The 15,933-nt window shown below is 38.4% G+C and overlaps 1 protein-coding gene across 2 annotated transcripts in view; it reads left to right on the top strand.

The window, feature by feature from the left end:
• Grid2 (glutamate ionotropic receptor delta type subunit 2) overlaps positions 1-15,933 on the top strand; it is a 1,431,657-nt gene that overhangs the window by 957,335 nt on the left and 458,389 nt on the right. The gene's annotated exons all lie outside the window — the stretch shown is intronic.

Raw genomic sequence — 15,933 nt, 5'->3', positions numbered from 1 at the left:
GCTGATGTCAAGATTCCACTCTGTGTATTTACAGGATGTTATGAATGTTCTTAAGGCTTTGTATGTTTAGGTGGGAAAATATATCTTATCAATTGGATCAGAGGTTATGGTGTTGTGTGTTCTTGCATGTGGTGATTTAAGTTTAAGAGAGTGTGGTGGTGGAGACATTGGGCCACCACAGAATTGAGAGGCATGGTGGCAGTCTGCCTTGGGAACTGGATGGGTAGAGAGATTGTTGCCAGGCTCAGAAAGAGGCCATCAGCAGTGTGATATGGGATGGAGTAAAGTGGGTAAAAGGCTTTGCTGACTGAGATGAAGACATCTACCAGGTATCCTGGGGCACTGCGGTGCCAGACCTAGTGCAGGGTAAAGGATAATATTTTTTTTTTAATTTTACAGCAACATTGTCCTAGGCTTGAGGCTAGATGGGTTGCTGTTTACATTTGTTGTATTTAGTGTTGATGATCTTATAATTTGGTCTTTCTTTCATTATCGTCACACTGATAGACAAGGTTTTTTGTTTTTGATTTTTGACTTTTTTGGTAATATAAAGAACCTACATTATTATCAGAATCCACTTTTTCATGTCTTTTTATTTTCTTATTATTCTGGTCCTAAATAAAAGAAAAGACTTTCTGATAATTCACTAATATATGTTTTTTTTGTTTTTATCTAGAGTTCTTGTATGTGTTTACTTTTGTATTGACTGTTGCTTTTAATTTATTCCACTTTCCAGGCCTAGTCCCATGTCCCATTTCGTTCATTATCACAGAATATATCCATGTTGAATGACTTTTTGGATGGAAGGAGAGATGGGTGGGTGGACAGATAGATAGAATATATTAAGACAAAGTTGTCAATCCTAATTAGTCATGAGGGAATAATTAGCTTCAATAGTAATATGACTAGAGTTTTATTTTTTTTTAAAGTAGTTGGGAATCTAGAAGACCACACCAAGCAAGTAATATTTATCCAAGGAAATAGAATTTAGATGCTTAGTATAGAGTGCGACAAATAGCTATTTCAGCACGATTTTCTCTGAATGCTTCTCTGGTTCTCTACAAATCACAAGTAACTGCAGGGTTTTTTTTAGACTAAGAAAGAGCCACATATGACTTCTAGCAGTGTCCCTTTGTACCGAGGCTGGTACCTAAACATTGTACCTAAACATTGTGCACTATTAATCCCTTGGTTCTACTTCAAGGGACATTTACATTCCCCATCTCTCCTCTTTTTCTGAAATCAAACTCCCAAAGGAGGGAGGAAAGTTGGAAACCAGAAACTTCTTTTCTGCTTCAAAGTCCTCCATGTTTTATCTTTGTGATTCCAGGAGAGCTACCACAGTGTTCTTAGAGTAGAGAGGCAACTTCTCCACTAACTTCCCTTTTGTTATTTGTTACATACTACTACTAAAATAAATGTTTTCACCATTAAACCACATATTCTTCCCGTTTAATATGATTATATAACAGTAAGTAATAATCCTGCCTGTTCCCTCCCCTTATTCACTGCAATATCACTGGTAATGGTTTGACTTGACTTTTATATTTTTCTATATATGTTTCTGCTTACACCCAAATACAGATGCACTTCCATTAAGGCCATATATATGTTTTATTTTTTTTAAAGACAGAATCTGTTTCAAGGGTATTTACTTTGTGTGGGCAATGATCTTTGGAGGCTGTTCACATCTCACCCCTCACATCTCTTTTCCTCTACTGCCTGTCCCAAGTTGTTGACTAGAAGAGGTTTGGTAGTGGGGATGGGTTTTAGAACACAATGTCTGTGACCGTGGCTTTTTGTTCTCCTAAGTTAAGTATCAGAACAGCTACCTCAGCCGAGAGTCCACTACTTTCCATTTGAGCAGCCAGAAAATTCATCTTAACGTTTAGATCAGAAGGGTAGAGAAGGCTGAAGGAGTACAGACACCTAACACACATGCCTGGCAGCTGGGTACCAGCCTCAGTATCTGCAGAAAAGTGGAAGAGGAGGCTGGACTCCATAATACTGTCCTATGTCCCCCACTCCACATGCATGTCGTTAAACTCATGCCCTACTACCCTGCTGCCACACACACACACACACACACACACACACACACACACACAAACGCAATAACGTGTTTTACAATGTAGATAAGATCATGCCTCTTTTTTGCTGAAAACTATCCAAATGGTCTTCATTCAAGAGCAGATTCCAGTTCTTTCAGGGGCTTCCGCAATGCTGCTATCCTGTACCACATACCCTTACTTTCCAATATTGTTTCTTCTGCTCCTTCCTTGATATCTCTGTTCTAATGACACCAAGCATCTTTTGCTGTGCCAGAGAAAATCAAGCCCCTGGCTTATTGCCTAATAGATAAAACCAATGTGATGTCCAGACTAACTGCACAGCATCCCTGAGGAACTCCTCCCCTAGACATCTCTTTGTCTTTTCTTATTTATTTCAAATCTTTGGTCAACTCTACCATTCTTGATGGGGCCCACATTCACCACTCAGTTTAAAACAGTCTTCAGCTTGATATTTTTGATCTTTAAACCTTGTTCCTTTTTTGTAGCATTGCCCACATATTAGGTAATATTACTGGATGTGTTTCTTACAGACATTTTTCTGTCATGACTCACAGAATATATGTTCTGTATATACAGGATATACAGAATTTTAATCAGCACAGTGTCAGGGCCTAGAAGAGTAACTAACAATGGCTACTCAATAACCATTTGAAGAAGAACGGCAGATATATATATATATATATATATATATATATATATATATATGTTGCAATAGCAAAATAAATTAGCAGGCAGGAAGTAGATACAAACTGTTATCTGTCATAAAAGGAAATGTGAGTGAATTTATAAAAAGTACCTGAAGCTTTCCCAATAGTATTTTTAGGAGAATTGTGGAAGCAACCAGTTAATTATTATAAAGAGCACAAAACAATGTTTGAAATATATTACATGCTAATGTTAACCACTGCAGTACAGATATAGTTTTACAAATATGAATGAAATTATGATCTATGTTTAGCACTCACTTAAAAATCCCAAACCACAGTATGGCTCCACTCACTTTCAAAATGGTTCTTTCCACATCAATTAACAATCCAACAATCTTCCATAGACATGCCTACAGGCCAACCTGATCAAGGAGAGCTTTCATAGTGAGTTTCCTCCCAGGTGATCTTATGTTGCACTGTAATAATAATTACCAATTACTAATATAATTTCTTTAAGTAGCACAGCTGTTCTCATTCATTCATTCATTCATTCATTCATTTATGTGCTCAATGGCTTCCTTAGAACACTTATTCTATGCAACTAAGACATCCATTCCCATCTGACTTATTCTTTATTTCTGAAATTCCCCTGTATTATATAAAACTTGAATGTAACCATTTAGTCATTTGCTTACTATTAAATAGTGTAATAACCTCTAGGTTTCATTATTTTCCCTTGGAGCAGAGTCTAACAAAGTTGAAGTTTAGTGTAGTAATGTTATAATCTACTTTTTTTTCCTACTTTAAATAAAAGCATGACTTTTAAAGTTGTGCTTTCTTTCAAAGATAATGTTTAATTGTTCCTCTGAATAAACAACATATGCATTAAGTCTATTTAAAAACCAGTGCCTGTGTATATTCCATGGGAACACATTATTTCATCAGCTCAATATCGCTTGTTGCAGATCTGCTCTTCTTTTTCCTCCACACTACTAGTTTCTACAAAATTGCTGTTTTTCCTCTCTAGTCCTTTCCCATTTCAGTCAGCTCTGCCTCCATAAAACTCCTCCAGGGTGGCAGCTTTAAATCCACAAGGAGAGTCTGCTCTGTGAAATATAAGACCTGCTTGAATCCTTGAACTTTAGACCACAGAAAGGATGACAACGCTACTTCAACCGTGGAGACTATAGGAAGCAATAGTATGAGACACAGTCATTCTCGTGACCAAAAAACAAATCTTTAGGCAAAGAAAATAAAGCCCACCCTCTGGTAACATAAGTTAAGGAGGGGGGAAGGGAGGGAGTGGGACAGGGAGACGGACAGAGACAGAGACCAACATACAGAGACACACAGAGAGACGCACAGAGAGACGCACAGAGAGACATGATGGAGTAAGAACTATTTCACCCCAGGATGTTAAGAGTTCCTGGTTCAAACTGGCTTAAAATCTCAGCGCATCTTATTTTACTTGTGAATGAACTGAGCCTTTTCTTATATTCTTTAAGCCATTAAATTGCTCTTTTTTTCCTCAAGAATATCAAATAATGACTCCAATCCCCCACACCCAGTGTTGTTTTAATGCAAACCATATGTTTAGCTTTAAAATTAAAGTAGAAACAGGGATTCACATCCCTATAGCATCCACAAGAGCACTGTTCATAATGAAATTCATTATGATGTTATATTCATAAACATACTTCAGTAGTCTATCACAGTGGTATAAGACATGTTATGAGATATAAATTAGTAAGGAGTGAAAGGAATATGTTTGAATGTACAGACCCTTCTTACTATCATTTGGGAACTGCCTCCCTAGGTTAAGCAGCTTGTAGCTTTCTTGTTTTCTTGGGTCTAGAAGCTGAGTGGAATTCCTAATGAGAAAAGCCTTTCTTCATGGGGCCTTTCCTCTCCCCAGGTAATTAATCACAACTCCTCAGAAGCCTTGCTCAGCTCAGTCCCTTTTGATGTGCAGCTATCGCAACCAGCCATGACTACATGCAATAGAAGTTTCTCCAGCCACACTGACTTTGATAAAAGATGCTTTCTTCCTAGAAAATTGGTCACTCAGTCATCATGCATTTGATGATCATAACAATGGTAATGATCTGTTGACTGTTAGCTCCTGGGTGCTCTAAGCCTTTTTAGATTCTGACAAGTAGGCCTCCCAGCCATCTGTTCCTCTGGGGAAGTAAACAAGTCTCTAGAAAGTCTTCTGCAATTTTCTTTAGCTCATTCGAGAGCAGCCTTTTAAACATTAATGCACAGATGAATCACTTCAGGGTCTTAGCGCATGCGCATTCTGACTCAGCAGCTGTGAGCTGGAGTCCAGGTTCCGAATCGCTAACCAGCTGCCAGGTGAGGGGATACAGGGCTTCTGAGTACTCTTTGATTGGCAGGGCCTAGAGAACTTTTATTTACTGCTCTAGTCAAAGCTCCACAAATCCTTCAACATGTTGTTCTTGTACAGACAGCAGACCTGCCACACACCTTCAACCAACAAGATAGTGTCAAATTTAAAACATTGTTTTCTGATTTTTCCTTCGGGAGACTGGAATGTGAATGGAAAGAAACCCTTTTATCCAGGCTCTGTTCTTATTCCACTGATGCTGTGTAAAGACTAGACATCACATATTCAGGGAGGAAAACATAGGTGGGTGTGGCTACGTGTGCAATGTAAGCTGTTTCCTGTTACTCAATGCCTTCTAAGGTGAATTCTGAGCTTTTAAAAACAGTTTTTAAATTTATTCATTGATAGGTCATATGTGTATTTAATATGTATTATTTTAGTCATTCTCCTTATTTCCTTTCTACACCTACTGACTTCTTACTCCCCAACGAGTCCCTCTCGTGTGTGTGTGTGTGTGTGTGTGTGTGCGCGCGCGCGTGCGTGCGCACATGTGTATGAAAGAGAGACAGAAACAGAGATATTGCATGAGTATGAATTGAGAGTTACTCACTGATGAATGTGAGCAACTTGCTAGTGGCTACACTACTGAAGAAAAGGGCTCCCACACTCCTTCCTTTTATTTTGCATAATAAAAACAAGAAGACTTACCTCTGTCTTATGTTGTATGCTTTTCACTTTAACTTTTCATTTTTCTCTTATCAGAAGTTTACTTATAAATCAAACATTTTCTTTTCTGTTTTGTTTAAAGAGACACTGGGGCCTTACACAAGTAGAACCTTGAAGTCATTAATTAACCGGTACTTGTTTTTTTTTTTTTCCATTTTTTTTAATATCGATTTATATTATACATCCTTTTTTTTATTAACTTGAATATTTCTTATATACATTTCAGTGTTATTCCCTTTCCCCCTGTTCGGGCAAACATCCCCTCCCTCCCCTTCCTTATGGGTGTTCCCTCCCCACCTCCCCTATTGCCTCCCCCCCAACTGTCTAGTTCACTGGGGGTTCAGTCTTAGCAGGACCCAGGGCTTCCCCTTCCACTGGTGCTCTTACTAGGATATTCATTGCTACCTATGAGGTCAGAGTCCAGGGTCAGTCCATGTATAGTCTTTAGGTAGTGGCTTAGTCCCTGGAAGCTCTGGTTGCTTGGCATTGTTGTACATATGGGGTCTCGAACCCCTTCAAGCTCTTCCAGTTCTTTCTCTGATTCCTTCAACGGGGGTCCTATTCTCAGTTCAGTGGTTTGCTGCTGACATTCGCCTCTGTATTTGCTGTATTCTGGCTGTGTCTCTCAGGAGCGATCTACACTTCTGCACTTCTTTGCTTCATCCATCTTGTCTAATTGGGTGGCTGTATATATATGGGCCACATGTGGGGCAGGCTCTGAATGGGTGTCCCTTCAGTCTCTGTTTTAATCTTTGCCTCTCTCTTCCCTGCAAAGGGTATTCTTGTTCCCCTTTTAAAGAAGGAGTGAAGCATTCACATTTTGATCATCCGTCTTGCGTTTCATTTGTTCTAGGCATCTAGGGTAATTCAAGCATTTGGGCTAATAGCCACTTATCAATGAGTGCATACCATGTATGTCTTTCTGTGATTGGGTTAGCTCACTCAGGATGATATTTTCCAGTTCCAACCATTTGCCTACGAATTTCATAAAGTCATTGTTTTTTATAGCTGAGTAATATTCCATTGTGTAGATGTACCACATTTTCTGTATCCATTCCTCTGTTGAAGGGCATCTGGGTTCTTTCCAGCTTCTGGCTATTATAAATAAGGCTGCGATGAACATAGTGGAGCACGTGTCTTTTTATATGTTGGGGCATCTTTGGGTATATGCCCAAGAGAGGTATAGCTGGATCCTCAGGCAGTTCAATGTCCAATTTTTCTGAGGAACCTCCAGACTGATTTCAGAATGGTTGTACCAGTCTGCAATCCCACCAACAATGGAGGAGTGTTCTCTTTCTCCACATCCTCGCCAGCATTTGCCTCACCTGAGTTTTTGATCTTAGCCATTCTCACTGGTGTGAGGTGAAATCTCAGGTTGTTTTGATTTGCATTTCCCTGATGACTAAAGATGTTGAACATTTCTTTAGGTGTTTCTCAGCCATTCGGCATTCCTCAGCTGTGAATTCTTTGTTTAGCTCTGAACCCCATTTTTTAATAGGGTTATTTGTCTCCCTGCGGTCTAACTTTTTGAGTTCTTTGTATATTTTGGATATAAGGCCTCTATCTGTTGTAGGATTGGTAAAGATCTTTTCCCAATCTGTTGGTTGCCGTTTTGTCCTAACCACAGTGTCCTTTGCCTTACAGAAGCTTTGCAGTTTTATGAGATCCCATTTGTCGATTCTTGATCTTAGAGCATAAGCCATTGGTGTTTTGTTCAGGAAATTTTTTCCAGTGCCCATGTGTTCCAGATGCTTCCCTAGTTTTTCTTCTATTAGTTTGAGTGTGTCTGGTTTGATGTGGAGGTCCTTGATCCACTTGGACTTAAGCTTTGTACAGGGTGATAAGCATGGATCGATCTGCATTCTTCTACATGTTGACCTCCAGTTGAACCAGCACCATTTGCTGAAAAATGCTATCTTTTTCCATTGATGGTTTGGCTCCTTTGTCAAAAAATCAAGTGACCATAGGTGTGTGGGTTCATTTCTGGGTCTTCAATTCTGTTCCATTTAACCGGTACTTGTAACAATAACAATTACTTTTCCTTTTGTGAAGCAGCATTCTCCCTGTGCTGTTTCAGACGTCCATCCACAGACAGTGATAGCTAAGAGCATCAGACTGAGCTCTGCTGGTCATCAGAGGTCTTCCTCAAAGCTTTTCCACATAAGGGATAATCAAAGGACAGGCTCTCCCTTTGAGGTAGATTCATCACCATGTTATCTGTGGCCCAAGGATTTTCAAGCAATGCGTCAGAAGTGACTTTCCAAGGTAGATCGCTTTGAACTCTGCCCCATCTGACTGTAGTTAATTCTATTAACAAGGGCTGTTCTATTACTAATGTGAAATGTAGAATAGTTTTGACCCAATTTCTTCTCAATAAATACCCACAGCATGAAGATCCTTACCATCATGTCTGCTCTCCAAGGCAGCACTGGGAGACTGAATGGTTTTAAAAGGGAAATGCCAGCCTTTACTTGAGACAAGCCCCCAAACCATTAGTTCATTGGAAGATTGCCAGAGGAAGAAAGTGCCTTCCTACGTAGCATCTGCTCTCTAAATAATCTAATTTCACCTCTAGGACAATTTATGCGCACCACTAAACTGGCTATAAACTATCGTGAATACAACAGAGTATTAGTTCTCCACTTTTACACCTATAAATGTTTACTTGGGTGGAACCACTGGTGCTTACACTGAATCCCCACTGCCCCTCCACCACCTGTCTTCACTGTCACCATTTGGAACTAGAGGATGGTGCTCACCTTGAAAAAGATATATCATTTCTGGCAAAATTATGGAAAATTACAAGTTTCTGGCACTTAATTGAATGTGTTAAAAGAAATTTCCCTTTTTTCCATGTTATTTTTCTTGACTATTTGGGAATTATACATAATGTACCTCAATCACGCTTGCTTCCCTCTCCTCCCAGGTCCAGCTTTTCAAGAATAGCTATACGCTAATGCACACATGCACATACATTGATCATTTTCTCTCAGCCTGTTGGTCGCTGACATTTGCAAACAATCTATGTGTGGATTACATGATTCATGTCATGCAGTGAATATTTTAAAGTAGCAATAACTGTGGTATGACAATCTTCTTAAATGATGGACAGAGTCTATGGTCATCTGGGAAGCTTAGCAGAAATCGGAGTTTTCTTCCAGCAGGAAGGTGAAAGAGGACTTAGAACCTTCCTCTATTTCTATTTTGGGTATAGAGAGGGGATGGTGGAGATCTTTGACTCTTCTTGGAACCCAGATAAAAAAAGGATTATCTCTATAAGAGGATCTGGCTATCATGGTGAACTCTACAGACACTACCCACGTGGCTTAAGTGACTATTTTGCGTGATGTTTGCACATGTGCACATGTGTGTGCTTGTGCAAAAACTAGAACTGAATTTTGTATTTCCTACACTATTGCACCCCATCTTGTTTTAATTTTTGTTTGAGACCACTGAGTCTCTCGCTAAGCCTCTAACTTGATATTTCAGCGAGGCTGGCTGGCCAGCATGCCTTTGCAAAGCCTCTGTCTCCGTGCCTGTCTCCATGTTTCCATCCTGAGCTCGGGCATGCAATGCTGTCCCTGCCTTTTATGGGAGTTCTGGGAATTTAAATCTGTGTCCTTATGCTTTTGCAGCAGGCACTTTATCCACTAAGCAATGTCCCTCAGCTCTTCTGAGACCTCAGCTCATGGAATGGTGCCATCCAGATTGGCAATGGGTCTTCCCTTCTTAGTTAAACCTGATTGGAAACACTTTACATTCTTACCTAGAGCTTTGTCTCCATGGTGATTCTACATGGAGCGAAGTGACAATGAGCATTAACCATCAAAGTGTTGAATAGTTGTATTTCCCTCTTACCTGTGTCACCCAAACATTTTACCCTAAAACTTTAAAAACAGAAAATGTTAACACAGCTACTATCAATGCTTTATTAACAAGATTAAAAAGTCATTATTATATTTCATCCTCACTTTAGTGAAAGAGAAGCCTGCAGGTAGATGAAAGACCATATCTGGTGGCTTTCCTCATCTTTTTCCAAATAAGTTGATATAAATCTCTGTACAGGGAACTGTATTTCATTTGCATAATTGCTAAAAAGTTTTCTGCATTACGTTTTATAATTCAAATTCGGAGCAATGATATTCCATATTTTCAAACTGTCCCCTCTCTGTATTTTATGTCTCTCTATGAAGTAGTATTTTTACTTGTACTATTATATAACGTCCCATTACATGAATAAGTTACATGGGTCACCGTTATTTGCTTCTGTAGCTCTACAGAGAAATAATTAGGTTATTCCTCTCTTTCATTAGAAACCTGATGCTTCCATGAACACTGTAGCGCACATCTCAGATAGCTCTGTGTAATGTACTCCAGAACAGATACCTCCAAGCAGGCTATTGATAAAGGTTATTAGGGTTTTTCAGATTCAGCGAAGGCTGCTTTTAGGGTGACTGTCCCAGTTGTCAGTCCTAAGGGTAGCTGTCACGTCCCCATCGTGCCACATTTAGAATGAAATCTCAATACTGCCTATCACCTGGCCTCAGTGCTGCATTGTAAATTCCCACTTCTTTCCTTATGTCATGTGTATGCATGGATGCCTGCAGGTATGCCTATGCATCAGTGCACACTGAAGCCAGGAAAGGGTACCAGAGACCCAGGAACTGGAGTTACAGAGGGTTGTAAACAGCCAGCTGGGGCTGAGAATTGGACCCAGATCCTTTGCAAAAGCATCAAGTGCTCTTAACCACTAAGCCATCTCTCCAGCCCCATCACACTTCTTTTAACTACCCTTCCTTGAAAGGCAATGAAGGAACTATGCGTCTGATTGTCATCAGACAGAAGATTGTGCTTCTTTTTATTTGATTTTTTTTGTCTTGTTGTTATTCTTTCTCTTTCTAGTCAGTGATTTCCATTCTTTAATATCATCTTGCAAGGATGATAGCTCCTGTGGTATGAATATTTTCTGAAATGTGTAGCCTCAGACACGCGTTGAATTAATCCAAAGCTTTACTTACCAATGTTGTAGGACAGTTCATGTCACTAGTTTCTACTACTAATTCTTCTGTCCGCCTTAGCATTGCACTCTAAAATGGTGTTCTAATTCCATGCTTCTGTGAACTTGCAAATAAATGAAGGGTGATTTCCTCATACTGTCTCAGGTAATATTTGGAAAAGGAAGTGACATATTTTATTTAGTCCTTAACTGATGTGGACTTTTTTTGGATGTTTAATGTTAAAGACTTCGATGAGTTCATTTTCATTAAAAACTGTGAAGTGAGCATAATCATTTCAACTTTACTGTCAAGAGACGTGAAATTCCCAGGTGACAGACCAAGAAACAAACTCTGTGAGGCTTGTGGGCAAGACAAGGTTCACTAGGGTGTTGATGCCTGCTCTTTTCCTCCTCTGATGGTCCCACAGCAATAACACACAGAGGACAAGGTGAAGCTCTTCAGGTATAACTGAAAAAATCCTGGGCTTAGTCAAACCGTAGCTTTCCTGCGAAGCAGTCTGAATTACTATTTGCCCTGAAGGATCATGCCCTCTTCTGTGATGTTGGGAAGCAGGTAAACCTTCCTATATTCTGCAAGGGGAATTTTTTCTGTCTTCCTTACCATTTTCTTTGTGTACCTTGCTGTATACAGCTACCTCAGAAAGCAAAGAGTAATTATTGCCCCTACTAATATAGTAACCGATGGAAGTACACAAAGGAATGATTATCTTCTCTGTTGAATAATCTCCCAAATTTTATAGTAGAACAATAAAAGATCTCAACTTTTTGATGAATAAACTGAAGATCTGTTTCAAGTTTTATTTTGGAAAATATTCCAAAAGATTTTAAAAATAAAACATTCAGTTCAAAATTGTATTTGTCCATGATTAAAACTTGTTAAATTAATGATTAATTCTCCAAGTTTATCCAACTGATATGAATACTAGTCGATATCCAAAACATTAGTATTTCAATAAATAAAATAAAAATCAAATATAGAAATACCTAAATTTCATAGATCAGAACTGAAATTGCTTACTGATGGTTTGCTTTTATTGCTACAATAAATATTGGTTCTCCAATATCACACATCCCCCCCACTGTTCATGCTATTTATAATAATGGTGACCTCACTAATGACATTCTTTAAAGATTAATCAGCATTATCAGCATGTCTTCTGTTACTTGCTTAAGTCTAGACAATATGCAAAATAATAAATCAAGCTGTGGTATGTAGTGCTTGATGATTTTTTTGTGTGTGTGGAATAAATATTCTCCTCCTTTCTCCAAGCTGCCAGGCTGACATTACTGTGCACGCAGTTAGGAGATATGTACAGCACAATATTGCACAGCGTCCCATCACACAGATGCAGAAAATAACCTGAAAGTAAGGGTGACAGGAAAATGTAAGTGAATAATTTGAGAGTGACAGATTCAAGTATCTACCATTTTTGCCTATAGTATTAACATTATAGTTATAAATTTATGTAATTTTATTTTAATAATATCAATGTTCACTAACCAGCTTACAGAATACCTGAAAAATTAAAAATGGTCTGGTGATCTTCTATGAGTGGACTCTGTCATACTGCATATCTGGATGTCTCAAAACGCTATGCAACCTACAATGTTTTTTGGATGTATTAATTCTACCTGTTCTAATTTCCTGCTTTGAGAGATAAAAATACAGCTCAGTATTATTTGTTCTCTCCTTGTATTATCCAGCTTCCGATGTTCTTACCCCAAAACCTCTCCTTGGGTTTCAGTTCTTCATACAGTTCCCTCAACCAGAAAAATGGGACAGATCAGGATGAGAATGTATGGTAGGGACAAGCTATTTCAAAGACATTTCTAAGCAGAGAGACCGGTGAGTGTGGGCATGTGAGAGAGGATAGAGCAGTAATGTTTCAATGGTCCTCAGGGCTGCTTGGTCACTTTTGCAAATACAAACAGACTGTTTCTAATCACAAATGTTCTTTATTTTGATAGAGACTTCAGCACAACATTATATAAAATGAAGATGTTCACGTTACAGATTTCCCCTGCTCTGCCCTCCAAGTTCACTGATCTTATATCTAATCCATATGTCATTGCCTTTGTGTTTTTGCAGTCTATAATTTTGTTCATTTATAGTTAGATTTAATTTAAATATAAGACAATTCTTGACTAGAAATGAATATTTATAGAATAGTAGCTTCATTATCATACAAGCATGATTTACTTTTTCTTGAGGTCCTTGCTAAATTCAGTGTCAGCATGTATGTGTGTAACCTGCGGCATTGTATCTGGGGCCATAGTGACTAGATGCACTTTTTTTATCCAGTTTCAACAGACTTCTCTGGGTTATTGTGAAACCTCTGTGTATTCTATTAATTTTTCTGTCAGTGACTATTATAGATTGAAATATATCTCTTAAATTATGTTTTGAAGTTCTAACCTTCAGAATGTCCGGATGTGATATTATATAGAAATAGGTTTTGCTCAAACCTTGATTAATCTCATAAAGATGCAATGTAACTTGAATGGAGAGGGTACCATTTCAATGTGACTAGTGCCCTTTAAGAAAATGAGTTACAGGGCTGAAGAGAAGGCTCAGTGGTTAAGAGACTGTAGTGCTATTGTAGAGGACAAGAATTCCGTTTCTAACACCATACAGGTTGACTTAACAACTACCTGACATGACAGCTCTAGGAGAGCTAACTGCCTGCTTTGATAATTTTATTCCTTCATGCACACTTAGTTCCACACAAACACACATATATATACAATGAAATAGATTTGGCAATGGGGAAATAAACTGGACTAAGCATAATCGTTCATTCAAAATCTTAGCACTTGGGACAGTGAGGGAAATAGGATCATTACACTGAAGTCAACCTAGAACATAAACCCAAGGTCAGTCTAGGTTCAAAGAAGGCAGAAAAAGAGGAAGAGTGGGAGGTGGAGATAAGGACAGTGGGAGATAGGATATGCTATAATAAAATGCATTGATTTTATTTATATATAATTATAAGAAAGAAAACCACCAAGTAAGGACAGATAAGGAGAATGCTATTTGATGATGAACATAGAAATGCAAGACAAAATTTTCCAAAATTTCTAGCCAACCAAGTAATCCTGGGAAGATGTCAAAAAGTATTTCCCTAAAGTCCCAGAAGAGGCTGACTCCGTCCTCACCACTATTTATGTCCTGTAGCTCCAAAATTTGGAGAAAACAAATTTGCAACATTTTAAACCACCCAATTTGTTACAGTTTCCCAAGAAGCTGGGCAGTAACTTTGTCTCCCTCTGAAGAAAAGAAAGAGGTGGGGCAAAGTGGGGGTGGCCGAGGCACCTATTAATTTTTGGAAGTAAACAGTTGCCAAAAAAATTTTGCTCTAAAAGAAAATTTCCTTGGTAATGATTGTTTCAGTATTCTTGTACCTTTAGCCTATAACTAGAAGTTTCTAAGTCTCAACAATGACATAATTCTATACATTCATCTTTTTTTTCCCATTTTCCCTTTTCCCTTTGTTTCTGTTCTTAAAATTTTCTGTTAATAAATGTTTGATGTTTCTATATGCACCTTCAATGTCTTTCTTTTTGTCTCTTTGGAATTTTATTTCAATGGTATATTTCAAATCTTTCTACCATTGGTATTACCACCATAATAACTGTTATAATTTTCTCAGTTGCTTGAGATTCCTAATGGTCCCTGAAGTTTACTTGCTTCTAATTTTCAGATTTTATTTTATTTTTTATGAAGAGTGCCGGAGGTCTTACTACTGGTTACTCTAAAACTGCTTGTTTTTAGAGTACTCTTGGTATTTTGCTGATTACCACCTTGACTATGTCTTTTCTCTTTTATGCAATGCTTTTCTCAGATGTTTGGTGGTTCCAGTACCTGATAGATGATAAACCACTGTGTATTCAGCTAATAGCTTGCAGATGCTCCAGAGATTACCCATTACCTTGGGTCACATAATGCTAGAAGCTCAAAGAGTTTTGAAAGCTTTGTTTTCTTTATTTATTTGATTGGTTTCATTTTCTCTTTGTATTTTGTTTTTTGAGACAGAGTTTCATGCAGTCATAGATAAACTAACATTTTCTGTATAACTGAAGATGACATTGAAATCCTAATCCTCCTAGCTCCAACTCGCTAGTGCTAAAATGCACCAAGCTCTGTCAGAAAGTAGAAGAGTTTTATTAGGAAGGATCATTTGTGTCTAGGGACCAGGGAGGGACTTCTCTTTGAGGGAAAACCTACATGGAAATCCTGGCAGAAACAGAGGCTGGAAGTAGAGTAATAACCGTGACTACTAGAGATTTCCGTTCAAGACTCTGATCTATTTTTAGCTTGTACATTTCTCTATGCCAGATTTCTCAAGGCCCGCATCTTTTTGAGCTTCATAGAGTATGGGTTATAGAATTCATCTGGTTTTTAGACTTTACTAATAACTTTAACAGTCTCTGTAAATGTAACTTTTATTCACTTGATGTAACTGTTATCTCAGAAGCATACTGCTAAATGAGCGTATTCTTTCTAGTTCTTTCTGAACTCTGGCTGGCTGGTTCAACTCAGCTCTTCTGGCTCAACCTCCTCTCCAAGCTGACTGATTCCATCTACCTTCTCTCAGATTCTCACTGAATTGCTCTGCTTGGTCTCAAACTCATCTTGGCAATATGTTCTAATATTTTGGCTTCTTCTCATTCTCTATCTTCAACTAAATCTCCTGACTTGCACTGAACTGCATGAATCAAAACAAACAAACAAACCTCCACTGCATTCATTTAACTGACTCCCAATGGCCTCAACTAAACTCTGAACTGAACTGTCCCAAACTGCATTGACAGCCCTTAACTGACTCAATGGAACTGACCCATTTAACTTCCTCTCTGTTCCTACACTGCTCCTAAGTAGCCTCCCTTTCTTGTCTGTTCTTGTAAGAGTTGGGCATATCCTACTTCTGACTTATTCTGTCTAATATTTCTCTGATTCATCACTTTGTATGCCCCTCAATTAGACATCAATTTCAAACATGGTTGCTTCTTTCTACAAACATTACCTACACTGTTTGGGATTAAAGATATGTACTAAATGCATGCCTGTATTCAAGCCAAAGCAATCACATTACTGTATTAAAATTCCTCTAAAAGTCTCGGGAA

This window comes from Rattus rattus, chromosome 6 (assembly GCF_011064425.1).
Source record: "Rattus rattus isolate New Zealand chromosome 6, Rrattus_CSIRO_v1, whole genome shotgun sequence".
Taxonomy (NCBI): Eukaryota; Metazoa; Chordata; class Mammalia; order Rodentia; family Muridae; genus Rattus; species Rattus rattus.
The sequence above is the reverse complement of the archived record's forward strand: the minus strand, read 5'-3'. Positions and strand labels throughout refer to the sequence as shown.